Here is a 14,408-nt window from a genome sequence, read left to right on the forward strand (position 1 = left end):
TCACGGAATGTAATAAGGGAAGCAGTGAGCATTTACACCCCACTGGTGTATGACAGATTTTTGGAACAGTGGTCGGTGAAAATGAATAATAAAATTTTTTATTTGCACAGTCCACTGTTTCAAATATCTGTCAAACGCCAGTGGGGTGTAAATGCTCACTGCACCCCTTATTAAATTCCATGAGGGGTATAGTTTCCAAAATGGGGTCACATGTGGGGGGGTCCACTGTTCTGGTACCATAGGGGCTTCCTAAATGCGACATGCCCCCCAAAAACCCTTTCAGAAAAACTCACTCTCCAAAATCCCATTGTCGCTCCTTCCCTTCTGAGCCCTCTACTGCGCCCGCCGAACACTTTACATAGACATATGAGGTATTTCCTTACTCGAAAGAAATTGGGTTACAAATTTTAGGGTGATTTCTCTCCTTTTACCCCTTGTAAAAATTCAAAAATTGGGTCTACAAGAAAATGCGAGTGTAAAAAATGAAGATTTCGAATTTTCTCCTTCACTTTGCTGCTATTCCTGTGAAACACCTAAAGGGTTAAAACACTTACTGAATGTCATTTTGAATACTTTGGGGGGTGCAGTTTTTATAATGGGGTCATTTATGGAGTATTTCTAATATGAAGACCCTTAAAATCCACTTCCAACCTGAACTGGGCCCTGAAAAATTACGATTTTGAAAATCTTGAGAAAAATTGGAAAATTGCTGCGGAACTTTGAAGCCTCTGATGTCTCCAAAAGTAAAAACTTGTCAATTTATTTATGCAAACACAAAGTAGACATATTGTATATGTGAATCAATATGTAATTTATTTGGAATATCCATTTTCCTTTCAAGCAGAGACTGTCAAAGTTAGAAAAATGCTAAACTTTCAAAATTTTCATGAAATTTTTAGATTTTTTACCAAGAAAGGATGCAGATATCAGTGAAATTTTACCAATAACATGAAGTAGAATATGTCACGAAAAAACAATCTCGGAATCAGAATGATAAGTAAAAGCATCAGAGTTATTAATGTTTAAAGTGACAGTGGTCAGATTTTCAAAAAATGCCCAGGTCATGAAGGTGAAAATGGGCTGGGTCATGAAGGGGTTAAAGGGGTATTCCAGGCCAAAACTTTTTTTTTTTATATATCAACTGGCTCCGTAAATTTAAACAGATTTGTAAATTACTTCTATTAAAAAATCTTAATCCTTCCAATAGTTATTAGCTTCTGAAGTTGAGTTGTTGTTTTCTGTCTAACTGCTCTCTGATGACTCACGTCTCCCATCATGCACAGCTCCCGGGACGTGACATCATCAATGAGAAGTTAGACAGAAAACTTCAGAAGCTAATAACTATTGGAAGGATTAAGATTTTTTTAATAGGAGTAATTTATAAATCTAGAATAAATGATATTTGTGTATCGGCGCACATAAAAGGAACACCCATATGGGAACAAACTTACTTAATGCAGTTGATTTATTAGTATCTGTATAGGATAAGAAGATTCTGAGGAGTGAGCTGGTATTAGTTTCGTTCACTAGGCAGAGAAAATGAAAAAACGGCTTTTGAGTGAACAATCCGGATACTGTGTCTGTGTCATAGAATTGTATCAATTTTGTACTGCTAAATACTGTAGCAAGAGAACTTACTTCTATCTTATTAGAGTTGATCTATGATAAAAGTGGGTGCCGTCCCCCCACCTCAATGACCGGAGTTGACGGGACAATTCTGTCTCAATCACTATAAGTATTTGTAAAATAAATATGATTACGTGATTTGTATATAATAAATACAATGTGCTTATATGCAAACGGTAATGGTAAGGTGTAAGACTGTATATGGTACCATGTATTAGGCGCTGTAAGTGGTCAAAGGTACCTGTGGTTTGAATGCCGGTTTGCACAGATTGATCCACGGAGCGTTGTTCGCCCTGAGGTACGATGTGGGTGCTAAACAAAGTCCCTCCAGGAGCCCCCAGAGAGAAGATATGAAAGACAGTCCAGGTGAACAGCGGGTGAAGGCGCTGGAAGATCTGCTCCGTCCGTGAGCGTCTCACCGGTGCAACCACGCTGTGATAGTTTGCACGGAGATCTGATTACTGAACGTGACGTCACGATTACAGCTACAGCAAGGCGCAGGAGCCAAAGAATCATCTAACACGTTTCGGTCAGTACGCTATATAATCTCCTGTATATGATCAGCGTACTGACCGCCGAGTGTTACGCCGAGCGCTCCGGGTCCCCGCTCCTCCCCGGAGCGCTCACAGCGTTCTCTCATTCGCAGCGCCCCGGTCAGACCTGCTGACCGGGTGCGCTGCGATATTACTCCCAGCCGGGATGCGATTCGCGATGCGGGACGCGCCCGCTCGCGATGCGCATCTCGGCTCCCGTACCTGACCCGTTCCCCGTCTGTGTTGTCCCGGCGCGCGCGGCCCCACTACTTAGGGCGCGCGCGCGCCGGGTCTCTGCGATTTAAAGGGCCACTGCGCCACTGATTGGCGCAGCAGGCCTAATCAGTATCCTCACCTGTGCACTCCCTACTTATACCTCACTTCCCCTGCACTCCCTCGCCGGATCTTGTTGCCATTGTGCCAGTGAAAGCGTTTCCTTGTGTGTTCCTAGCCTGTGTTCCAGACCTCCTGCCGTTGCCCCGACTACGATCCTTGCTGCCTGCCCTGACCTTCTGCTACGTCCGACCTTGCTCTTGTCTACTCCCTTGTACCGCGCTTATCTCAGCAGTCAGAGAGGTTGAGCCGTTGCCGGTGGATACGACCTGGTTGCTTCCGCCGCTGCAAGACCATCCCGCTTTGCGGCGGGCTCTGGTGAATACCAGTAGCAACTTAGAACCGGTCCACCAACACGGTCCACGCCAATCCCTCTCTGGCACAGAGGATCCACCTCCAGCTAGCCGAATCGTGACAGTAGATTCGGCCATGGATCCCGCTGAGGTCCCGCTGCCAGTTGTCGCCGACCTCACCACGGTGGTCGCCCAGCAGTCGCAACAAGGCCACCAGCTGTCTCAACTGACCGTGATGCTACAGCAGCTACTACCACAGCTTCAGCAATCCTCTCCTCCGCCAGCTCCTGCACCTCCTCCGCAGCGAGTGGCCGCATCCAGCCTCCAAATATCTTTGCCGGATAAATTTGATGGGGACTCTAAGTTTTGCCGTGGTTTTCTTTCGCAATGTTCTCTGCATTTGGAGATGATGTCGGACCAGTTTCCAACTGAAAGGTCAAAGGTGGCTTTCATAGTCAGCCTTCTGTCTGAGAAAGCCCTGTCATGGGCCACACCGCTCTGGGACCGCTATGATCCTGTCACTGCCTCTGTACACTCTTTCTTCACGGAGATTCGAAGTGTCTTTGAGGAACCTGCCCGAGCCTCTTCTGCCGAGACTGCCCTGCTGAACCTGGTCCAGGGTAATTCTTCTGTTGGCGAGTACGCCATCCAATTCCGTACTCTTGCCTCCGAATTATCCTGGAATGACTAGGCCCTCTGCGCGACCTTTAAAAAAGGCCTATCCAGTAACATTAAAGATGTGCTGGCCGCACGAGAAATTCCTGCTAACCTGCATGAACTTATTCATCTTGCCACCCGCATTGACATGCGTTTTTCCGAAAGGCGTCAGGAGCTCCGCCAGGATATGGACTTTGTTCGCACGAGGCGGTTTCTCTCCCCGGCTCCTCTCTCCTCTGGTCCTCTGCAATCCGTTCCTGTGCCTTCCGCCGTGGAGGCTATGCAAGTTGACCGGTCTCGCTTGACACCTCGAGAGGACACGACGCCGCGTGGAGAACATTTGCCTGTACTGTGCCGGTACCGAACATTTCTTGAAGGATTGTCCTATCTGTCCTCCTCGCCAGGAAAGACGCACGCTGACTCCGCACAAAGGTGAGACAGCTCTTGATGTGAACTCTGCTTCTCCACGTCTTACTGTGCCTGTGCGGATGTCTTCTTCTACCTTCTCCTTCTCTGCTATGGCCTTCTTGGATTCCGGATCTGCAGGAAACTTCATTTTGGCCTCTCTCATCAACAGGTTCAACATCCCGGTGACCAGTCTCTCCAGACCCCTCTACATCAACTCTGTTAATAATGAAAGATTGGACTGTACCGTGCGTTACCGCACGGAACCTCTCTTAATGTGCATCAGACCCCATCACAAAAAAATTTAATTTTTGGTCCTCTCTAACTGCACTTCAGAAATTCTTCTTGGATTACCATGGCTTCAACGCCATTCCCCAACCCTTGATTGGACCACAGGGGAGATCAAGAACTGGGGTACTTCTTGCCACAAGGACTGTCTTAAACCGGCTCCCAGTACTCACAGTCAAGACCCTGTAGTTCCCCCGGTATCTGGTCTTCCCAAGGCCTATCTGGATTATGCTGATGTTTTTTGCAAAAATCAAGCAGAGACTTTGCCTCCTCACAGGCCTTATGACTGTCCTATTGACCTCCTCCCGGGTACTACTCCACCCCGGGGCAGAATCTATCCTCTGTCTGCTCCGGAAACTCAAGCCATGTCGGAATACATCCAGGAGAACTTAAAAAAGGGGTTTATCCGCAAGTCCTCCTCTCCTGCTGGAGCTGGATTTTTTTTTGTCTCCAAAAAAGACGGCTCCCTACGCCCTTGCAATGATTACCGCGGACTTAATAAAATCACTGTAAAAAAACGCTACCCCCTACCTCTTATCTCGGAACTCTTTGACCGCCTACGTGGCGCCCACATCTTTACCAAGCTGGACTTAAGAGGTGCTTATAATCTCATCCGCATCAGGGAGGGGGACGAATGGAAGACTGCATTTAACACCAGAGATGGACACTTTGAGTATCTGGTCATGCCCTTTGGCCTTTGCAACGCCCCTGCCGTCTTCCAAGACTTTGTAAATGAAATTTTTCGTGATCTTCTATATTCCTGTGTTGTGGTTTACCTGGACGATATTCTGATTTTTTCTGCCAACTTAGAAGAACACCGCCAGCATGTCCGCATGGTTCTTCAGAGACTTCGGGACAATCATCTTTATGCCAAAATGGAAAAATGTCTCTTTGAATGTCAGTCTCTTCCTTTCCTAGGATACTTAGTCTCTGGCCAGGGACTACAAATGGACCCAGATAAACTATCTGCCGTATTGGATTGGCCATGCCCCTCCGGACTCCGTGCTATCCAACGTTTTTTGGGGTTCGCCAATTATTACAGACAATTTATTCTACACTTTTCCACTATTGTGGCTCCTATCGTGGCTCTAACCAAGAAAAACGCCAATCCCAAGTCCTGGTCTCCACAAGCGGAAGACGCATTTAAACATCTCAAGTCTGCCTTTTCTTCTGCTCCCGTACTCTCCAGACCTGACCCATCTAAACCCTTCTTATTGGAGGTAGACGCCTCCTCAGTGGGAGCTGGAGCAGTTCTTCTACAAAGAAATTCTTCTGGGCATGCTGTTACTTGTGGGTTTTTTTCTAGGACCTTCTCTTCGGCGGAGAAAAACTACTCCATTGGTGATCGAGAACTACTGGCCATAAAATTGTCGCTTGAGGAATGGAGACACCTGCTGGAGGGATCCAAATATCCAGTTATTATATACACTGATCACAAAAATCGCTCTTATCTTCAGTCTGCCCAACGGCTGAACCCTCGCCAGGCTAGGTGGTCGTTGTTCTTTGCCCGTTTTAACTTTGAAATCCATTTTCGCCCTGCTGACAAGAACATTAGGGCCGATGCCCTCTCTCGTTCTTCAGATGCCTCTGAAGTGGAAGCCTCTCCGCAACACATCATTCCTCCGGACTGTCTGATCTCCACTTCTCCAGCTTCCATCAGACAAACTCCTCCAGGGAAGACCTTCGTTTCTCCACGCCAGCGCCTCGGGATTCTCAAGTGGGGACACTCCTCCCACCTCGCAGGCCATGCTGGCATCAAAAAATCCATTCAACTCATCTCTCGATTTTATTGGTGGCCGACTCTGGAGACTGATGTTGTTGATTTCGTGCAGGCTTGTACTGTCTGTGCCCGGGATAAGACTCCTCGCCAGAAGCCTGCTGGTCTCCTTCATCCTCTGCCTGTCCCCGAACAACCTTGGTCACAGATTGGTATGGACTTTATTACTGACTTGCCTTTAACCCGTGGCAACACAGTTGTTTGGTGGTCGTTGATCGATTCTCCAAGATGGCACATTTTATCCCTCTTCCAGGCCTTCTTTCGGCGCCTCAGTTGGCAAAGCAATTTTTTATACACATTTTTCGCCTTCACGGTTTGCCCACGCATATCGTCTCGGATAGAGGCGTTCAATTCGTCTCTAAATTCTGGAGGGCCCTCTGTAAACAGCTCAAGATCAAATTAAACTTCTCTTCTTCTTATCATCCCCAATCCAATGGGCAAGTAGAAAGAATTAATCAGGTCCTGGGTGACTATTTACGGCATTTTGTTTCCTCCCGCCAGGATGACTGGGCAGATCTTCTACCATGGGCCGAATTCTCTTACAATTTCAGAGTCTCCGAATCCTCTGCTAAATCCCCATTCTTCGTGGTGTACGGCCGTCACCCTCTTCCTCCCCTCCCTACTCCCATGCCCTCTGGTTTGCCCGCTGTGGATGAAGTGACTCGAGACCTTTCCACCATATGGAAAGAGACTCAAAATTCTCTTTTACAGGCTTCATCCTGGATGAAAACATTTGCTGATAAGAAAAGAACTCCCCCCATTTTTGCTCCCGGAGACAAGGTATGGCTCTCCGCTAAGTATGTCCGCTTTCGTGTCCCCAGTTATAAACTGGGACCACGCTATCTTGGTCCTTTCAAAATCAAGTGCCAGATCAACCCTGTCTCTTACAAACTCCTTCTTCCTCCTTCTCTCCGTATTCCCAATGCCTTCCATGTCTCTCTCCTTAAACCACTCATCCTTAACCGCTTCTCTCCCAAAGTTGTTTCTCCCACTCCAGTTTCCGGTTCATCTGACATCTTTTCGGTGAAGGAGATTCTAGCATCCAAGACGGTCAGAGGTAAAAGATTATTCTTGGTCGACTGGGAGAATTGTGGCCCAGAGGAGAGATCTTGGGAACCTGAGGACAACATCCTGGACAAAAGTCTTATCCTCAGGTTCTCAGGCTCCAAGAAGAGGGGGAGACCCAAGGGGGGGGGGGGGTACTGTTATGCCGAGCGCTCCCTCATTCGCAGCGCCCCGGTCAGACCTGCTGACCGGGTGCGCTGTGATATTACTCCCAGCCGGGTTGCGATTCGCGATGCGGGACGCGCCCGCTTGCGATGCGCATCTCGGCTCCCGTACCTGACCCGTTCCCCGTCTGTGTTGTCCCGGCGCGCGCAGCCCCGCTCCTTAGGGCGCGCGCGCCGGGTCTCTGCGATTTAAAGGGCCACTGCGCCACTGATTGTACTCCCTTGTACCGCGCTTATCTCAGCAGTCAGAGAGGTTGAGCCGTTGCCAGTGGATACGACCTGATTGCCACCGCCGCTGCAAGACCATCCCGCTTTGCGGCGGGCTCTGGTGAATACCAGTAGCAACTTAGAACCGGTCCACCGACACGGTCCACGCCAATCCCTCTCTGGCACAGAGGATCCACCTCCAGCTAGCCGAATCGTGACAGCGCCGATACACAAATATAATTTATTCTTGAGTTCACCCCTTTTTTGGGCCCCAACCAGGACCCTTATTGCTGTATCTTGGCTGCCTAAAAGGGAACCATCCCTGCGCCAGTGATTATATACTTTAATTTACAAATCTGTTTAACTTTCCAGAGCCAGTTGATATATAAAAAAAAAGTTTTTGCCTGGAATACCCCTTTAAGGCAACAAAAAGCTTGTGGATCTGCTCGGGTCACAGAGATCTTAGACTAGGTTCACATCGCGATTTAACCATCCGATTAACGGACCGTAAAATCGGATAAAATCGGATTGCAAAAAAATCGTATACAATCGTATGGAAAAATTTTAATGCTGATACTATATATCCTGATCCTATAGAGATAGCAGCAGTATACAGATAGAGCTGGAGGGGAGGTGTATAACTACTATATATCCTGATCCCATAGAGATAGCAGCAGTATACAGATAGAGCTGGAGGAGAGGTGTATAACTACTATATATCCTGATCCCATAGAGATAGCAGCAGTATACAGATAGAGCTGGAGGAGAGGTGTATAACTACTATATATCCTGATCCCATAGAAATAGCAGCAGTATACAGATAGAGCTGGAGGGGAGGCGTATGACTACTATATATCCTGATCCCAAAGAGATAGCAGTATACAGATAGAGCTGGAGGGGAGGTGTGTAACTACTATATATCCTGATCCCATAGAGATAGCAGCAGTATACAGATAGAGCTGGAGAGGAGGTGTATGACTACTATATATCCTGATCCCATAGAGATAGCAGTATACAGATAGAGCTGGAGGGGAGGTGTATAACTACTATATATCCTGATCCCATAGAGATAGCAGCAGTATACAGATAAAGCTGGAGGAGAGGTGTATAACTACTATATATCCTGATCCCATAGAGATAGCAGCAGTATACAGATAGAGCTGGAGGGGAGGTGTATAATTACTATATATCCTGATCCCATAGAGATAGCAGCAGTATACAGATAGAGCTGGAGGGGAGGTGTATAACTACTATATATCCTGATCCCATAGAGATAGCAGCAGTAAACAGATAGAGCTGGAGGGGAGGTGTATAACTACTATATATCCTGATCCCATAGAGATAGCAGTATACAGATAGAGCTGGATGGTAGGTGTATAACTACTATATATACTAATCCCATAGAGATAGCAGCAGTATACAGATAGAGCTGGAGGGGAGGTATATAACTATTATATATATATCCTGATCCCATGGAGATAGCAGCAGTATACAGATAGAAGACACAGATTCCAGAATGTACGTAGTCACGGCTCTCACACGTGAGTGTTTATTCTATGCCAAGGGACATCAGGTCGTTTACATCAAGAAACAGCGTCTCACTGCTTCTACTGGTCCCAGCAGTGATGGAGTTAATTCTATGACATTACTATCAGACAAGGCTGCGGAATCCAAAAGAGATCTGCTGTACGGTGACATCATATTTTATGAGAGCGGCGTGTCATTGAAGACTAATCCCCCATAGCGCGCCCTATAAATCATTCCTCCACATTATTATTACAGGTGTCATTCGCAGGGATTGGCTTCCATCTATTAGTCTCTGTGAGCAGCCGGAGGCGCTCCGACATCTTCAGGTCTGGATAGTTTGTCAAACCTTTACATATTGTTAGGACAATGTATGACCTAAGTGATGAGGACGGTATATAACTATAGGGGCGGAATAATCCCAGACACAAGAGGTAGTCATATATAGAAAGCTATAACGACCTGTTATTAAAGTACAAACAAAGCTGACATTATATCTAGAGGGGGTGGAGGGTGTCAGCTATATCTGTACTACACAAGCGATAACTGTTACACTACAGCCCCTATAATACTGCCCCCTATATACAGGAATATAACTACTATAATACTGTTCATATATACAGGAATATAACTGCTATAATACTGCTCCTATATACAGGAATATAACTACTATAATACTGCTCCTATATACAAGAATATAACTACTATAATACTGCTCCTATATACAAGAATATAACTACTATAATACTGCTCCTATATATAGGAATATAACTACTATAATACTGCTCCTATATACAGGAATATAACTACTATAATACTGCTCCTATATACAAGAATATAACTACTATAATACTGCCTCCTATATACAGTAATATAACTACTATAATACTGCTCCTATATACAAGAATATAACTACTATAATACTGCTCCTATATACAAGAATATAACTACTATAATACTGCTCCTATATACAAGAATATAACTACTATAATACTGCTCCTATATACAAGAATATAACTCCTATAATACTCCTCCTATATACAAGAATATAACTACTATAATACTGCTCCTATATACAAGAATATATCTACTATAATACTGCTCCTATATACAAGAATATAACTACTATAATACTGCTCCTATATACAAGAATATAACTACTATAATACTGCCCCTATATACAGGAATATAACTACTATAATACTGTTCCTATATACAGGAATATAACTGCTATAATACTGCTCCTATATACAGGAATATAACTCCTATAATACTGCTCCTATATACAAGAATATAACTACTATAATACTGCCTCCTATATACAAGAATATAACTATAATACTGCTTCTATATACAAGAATATAACTGCTATAATACTGCCTCCTATATACAAGAATATATCTACTATAATACTGCTCCTATATACAAGAATATAACTACTATAATACTGCTCCTATATACAAGAATATAACTACTATAATACTGCTCCTATATACAAGAATATAACTACTATAATACTGCTCCTATATACAAGAATATAACTACTATAATACTGCTCCTATATACAAGAATATAACTCCTATAATACTCCTCCTATATACAAGAATATAACTACTATAATACTGCTCCTATATACAAGAATATATCTACTATAATACTGCTCCTATATACAAGAATATAACTACTATAATACTGCTCCTATATACAAGAATATAACTACTATAATACTGCCCCTATATACAGGAATATAACTACTATAATACTGTTCCTATATACAGGAATATAACTGCTATAATACTGCTCCTATATACAGGAATATAACTCCTATAATACTGCTCCTATATACAAGAATATAACTACTATAATACTGCCTCCTATATACAAGAATATAACTATAATACTGCTTCTATATACAAGAATATAACTGCTATAATACTGCCTCCTATATACAAGAATATATCTACTATAATACTGCTCCTATATACAAGAATATAACTACTATAATACTGCTCCTATATACAAGAATATAACTACTATAATACTGCTCCTATATACAAGAATATAACTACTATAATACTGCTCCTATATACAAGAATATAACTACTATAATACTGCTCCTATATACAAGAATATAACTACTATAATACTGCTCCTATATACAAGAATATAACTACTATAATACTGCTCCTATATACAAGAATATAACTACTATAATACTGCTCCTATATACAAGAATATAACTCCTATAATACTGCTTCTATATACAAGAATATAACTGCTATAATACTGCCTCCTATATACAAGAATATAACTCCTATAATACTGCTCCTATATACAAGAATATAACTCCTATAATACTGCCTCCTATATACAAGAATATAACTACTATAATACTGCTCCTATATACAAGAATATAACTACTATAATACTGCTCCTATATACAAGAATATAACTACTATAATACTGCTCCTATATACAAGAATATAACTCCTATAATACTGCTTCTATATACAAGAATATAACTGCTATAATACTGCCTCCTATATACAAGAATATAACTCCTATAATACTGCTCCTATATACAAGAATATAACTCCTATAATACTGCCTCCTATATACAAGAATATAACTACTATAATACTGCTCCTATATACAAGAATATAACTACTATAATACTGCTCCTATATACAAGAATATAACTACTATAATACTGCTCCTATATACAAGAATATAACTCCTATAATACTGCTTCTATATACAAGAATATAACTGCTATAATACTGCCTCCTATATACAAGAATATAACTCCTATAATACTGCTCCTATATACAAGAATATAACTCCTATAATACTGCCTCCTATATACAAGAATATAACTACTATAATACTGCTCCTATATACAAGAATATAACTACTATAATACTGCTCCTATATACAAGAATATAACTACTATAATACTTCTCCTATATACAGTGGGGATCAAAAGTTTGGGCCCCCCAGGTAAAGATTAGTATTAATGTGCATAAAGAAGCCAAGGAAAGATAGAAAATCTCCAAAAGGCATCAAATTACGGATTAGACCTTCTTATAATATGTCACCAAAAGTTACATTTTATTTCCATCATTTACACTTTCAAAATAACAGAAAACAAAAAAATGGCGTCTGCAAAAGTTTGGGCACCCTGCAGAATATATAGCATGCACTGCCTCATTTGCAAAGCTGAGACCTGCCAGTGTCATGAATTGTTCTCAATCATCATCTGGGAAGACCAGGTGATGTCAATCTCAAAGGTTATAAATGCCCAGACTCATCTGACCTTGCCCCAACATTCAGCACCACGGGTTCTCCTAAGCAGTTGTCTAGAAATCTGAAACTGAAAATAGTTGACGCTCACAAAGCTGGAGAAGGCTATAAGAAGATAGCAAAACGTTTTCAGATGTCAATATTCTCTGTTCGGAACGTAATTAAGAAATTGCAGCAATCAGGAACAGTGGAAGTTAAAGCAAGATCTGGAAGACCAAGGAAATTATCAGACAGAACAACTCACAGGATTGTGAAAAAAACAATTCAAAACCCACGTTTGACTGCAAAATCCCTCCAGAAAGATCTGGCAGACAATGGAGTTGTGGTGCACTATTCCACTATAAAGAGATACTTGTACAAATATGGTCTTCATGAAAGAGTCATCAGAAGAAAACCTCTTCTACGTCCTCACCACAAAAATCAGCGTTTGAACTTTGCAAATGAACATATAGACAAGCCTGATGCATTTTGGAAACAAGTTCTGTGGACCGATGAGGTTAAAATTGAACTTTTTGGCCGGAATGAGCAAAGGTTCGTTTGGAGAAGAAGGTGAACAGAATTTAATGAAAAGAACCTCTGTCCAACTGTTAAGCATGGGGGTGAATCAATCATGCTTTGGGGTTGTATTGCAGCCAGTGGCACAGGGAACATCTCACGAGTAGAAGGAAAAATGGATTCAATAAAATGTCAGCAAATTTTGGATGCTAACTTGATGCCATCTGTGAAAAAGCTGAAGTTAGAGAGGATGGCGTCTACAAATGGATAATGATCCTAAACACACCTCGAAATCCACTGGGGATTACATCAAGAGACGTAAACTGAAGGTTTTGCCATGGCCTTCACAATCTCCTGACCTCAACATAATTGAAAATTTATGGATAGACCTTAAAAGAGCAGTGCGTGACAGACAGCCCAGAAATCTCAAAGAACTGGAAGACTTTTGTAAGGAAGAATGGGCAAAGATACTTAGAACAAGAATTGAAAGACTCTTGGCTGGCTACAAAAAGCGTTTACAAGCTGTGATACTTGCCAAAGGGGGCAGTACAAGATATTAACTCTGCAGGGTGCCCAAACTTTTACAGACGCCATTTTTTTGTTTTCTGTTATTTTGAAAGTGTAAATGATGGAAATAAAATGTAACTTTTGGTGACATATTATAAGAATGTCTAATCTGTAATTTGATGCCTTTTGGAGATTTTTCCATCTTTCCTTGGCTTCTTTATGCACATTAATACACATTTTTTACCTGGGGTGCCCAAACTTTTGATCCCCACTGTATGTGTATATATATATCTATGTGTATATATCTATAGGTGTATATATCTATATATCTGTATATGTAAATATCTATGATGTCTATATCTATGTGTGTGTGTGTATATATATATATATGTGTGTGTGTGTGTATATATATATATATCTATATCTTTGTCTATATATCTGTGTGTGTATATCTATGTATGTGTGTATTTATGTGTATAAATATGTGTATATATATCTGTCTATATATCTATGTGTGTGTACTGTATATATCTTTGTGTATATATCTGTGTGTGTACTGTATATATCTTTGTGTATATATCTATGTGTGTATGTTCCAGCATCACTTCCAAATGGCTGTAGATATTTTGATGACACTTGGTCACATGTTACTTATACATTAACAAAAAATCTAGTACAGGTAAATTTGGTGATGCTGAACAATGAAGTATCAAACAAAAAGAAACGGCTTTCATTTGCCAAAACAATATATATACAGACAGCGGATAACACAATTTGGTATATGAGGTCTGGATGTGAGGACTGGATAGGTAGGTTCAGGTAGGAAGAGCGTACAACGTCGGGTATAGTACGATATATAGGTTCATAACTTCTATGGCTGACTGTATGGTCTCCCCCTTTTTGCGGTCACTGTGGTATTTCCCTCTGGAAGTTTCTGACTTCAGACGTCTCTTCCTATTGATAAAATAATGGTAGAGGCCGGAGACGACAATAACCCTTGTTGCTTTGCTGCTGCCGTCTGGCACAGATGATGGGATTTTCTGGTGTCGTCGCTGTATTATGTATTGGACGCCGCTGATGACCTCATCCGATATATATTATCATCTTTCTGGTATTGATGGTGACTGTCAATAACCTAAATCTCATAATTCTCCGTCCGCCATTATGTCATGCCTGGTCTCATTAGCTCCTCTCCCGTCCCCCCCACCTCTTCATTACTGATGATTTATGT

General features: G+C 42.1%; 1 protein-coding gene across 3 annotated transcripts in view; it reads left to right on the forward strand.

The window, feature by feature from the left end:
- Nucleotides 1-14,408, forward strand: part of DNMT3A (DNA methyltransferase 3 alpha) — a 285,392-nt gene that overhangs the window by 138,714 nt on the left and 132,270 nt on the right. The gene's annotated exons all lie outside the window — the stretch shown is intronic.

Source organism: Hyla sarda, unplaced genomic scaffold, assembly GCF_029499605.1.
Source record: "Hyla sarda isolate aHylSar1 unplaced genomic scaffold, aHylSar1.hap1 scaffold_126, whole genome shotgun sequence".
NCBI classification, from domain to species: domain Eukaryota; kingdom Metazoa; phylum Chordata; class Amphibia; order Anura; family Hylidae; genus Hyla; species Hyla sarda.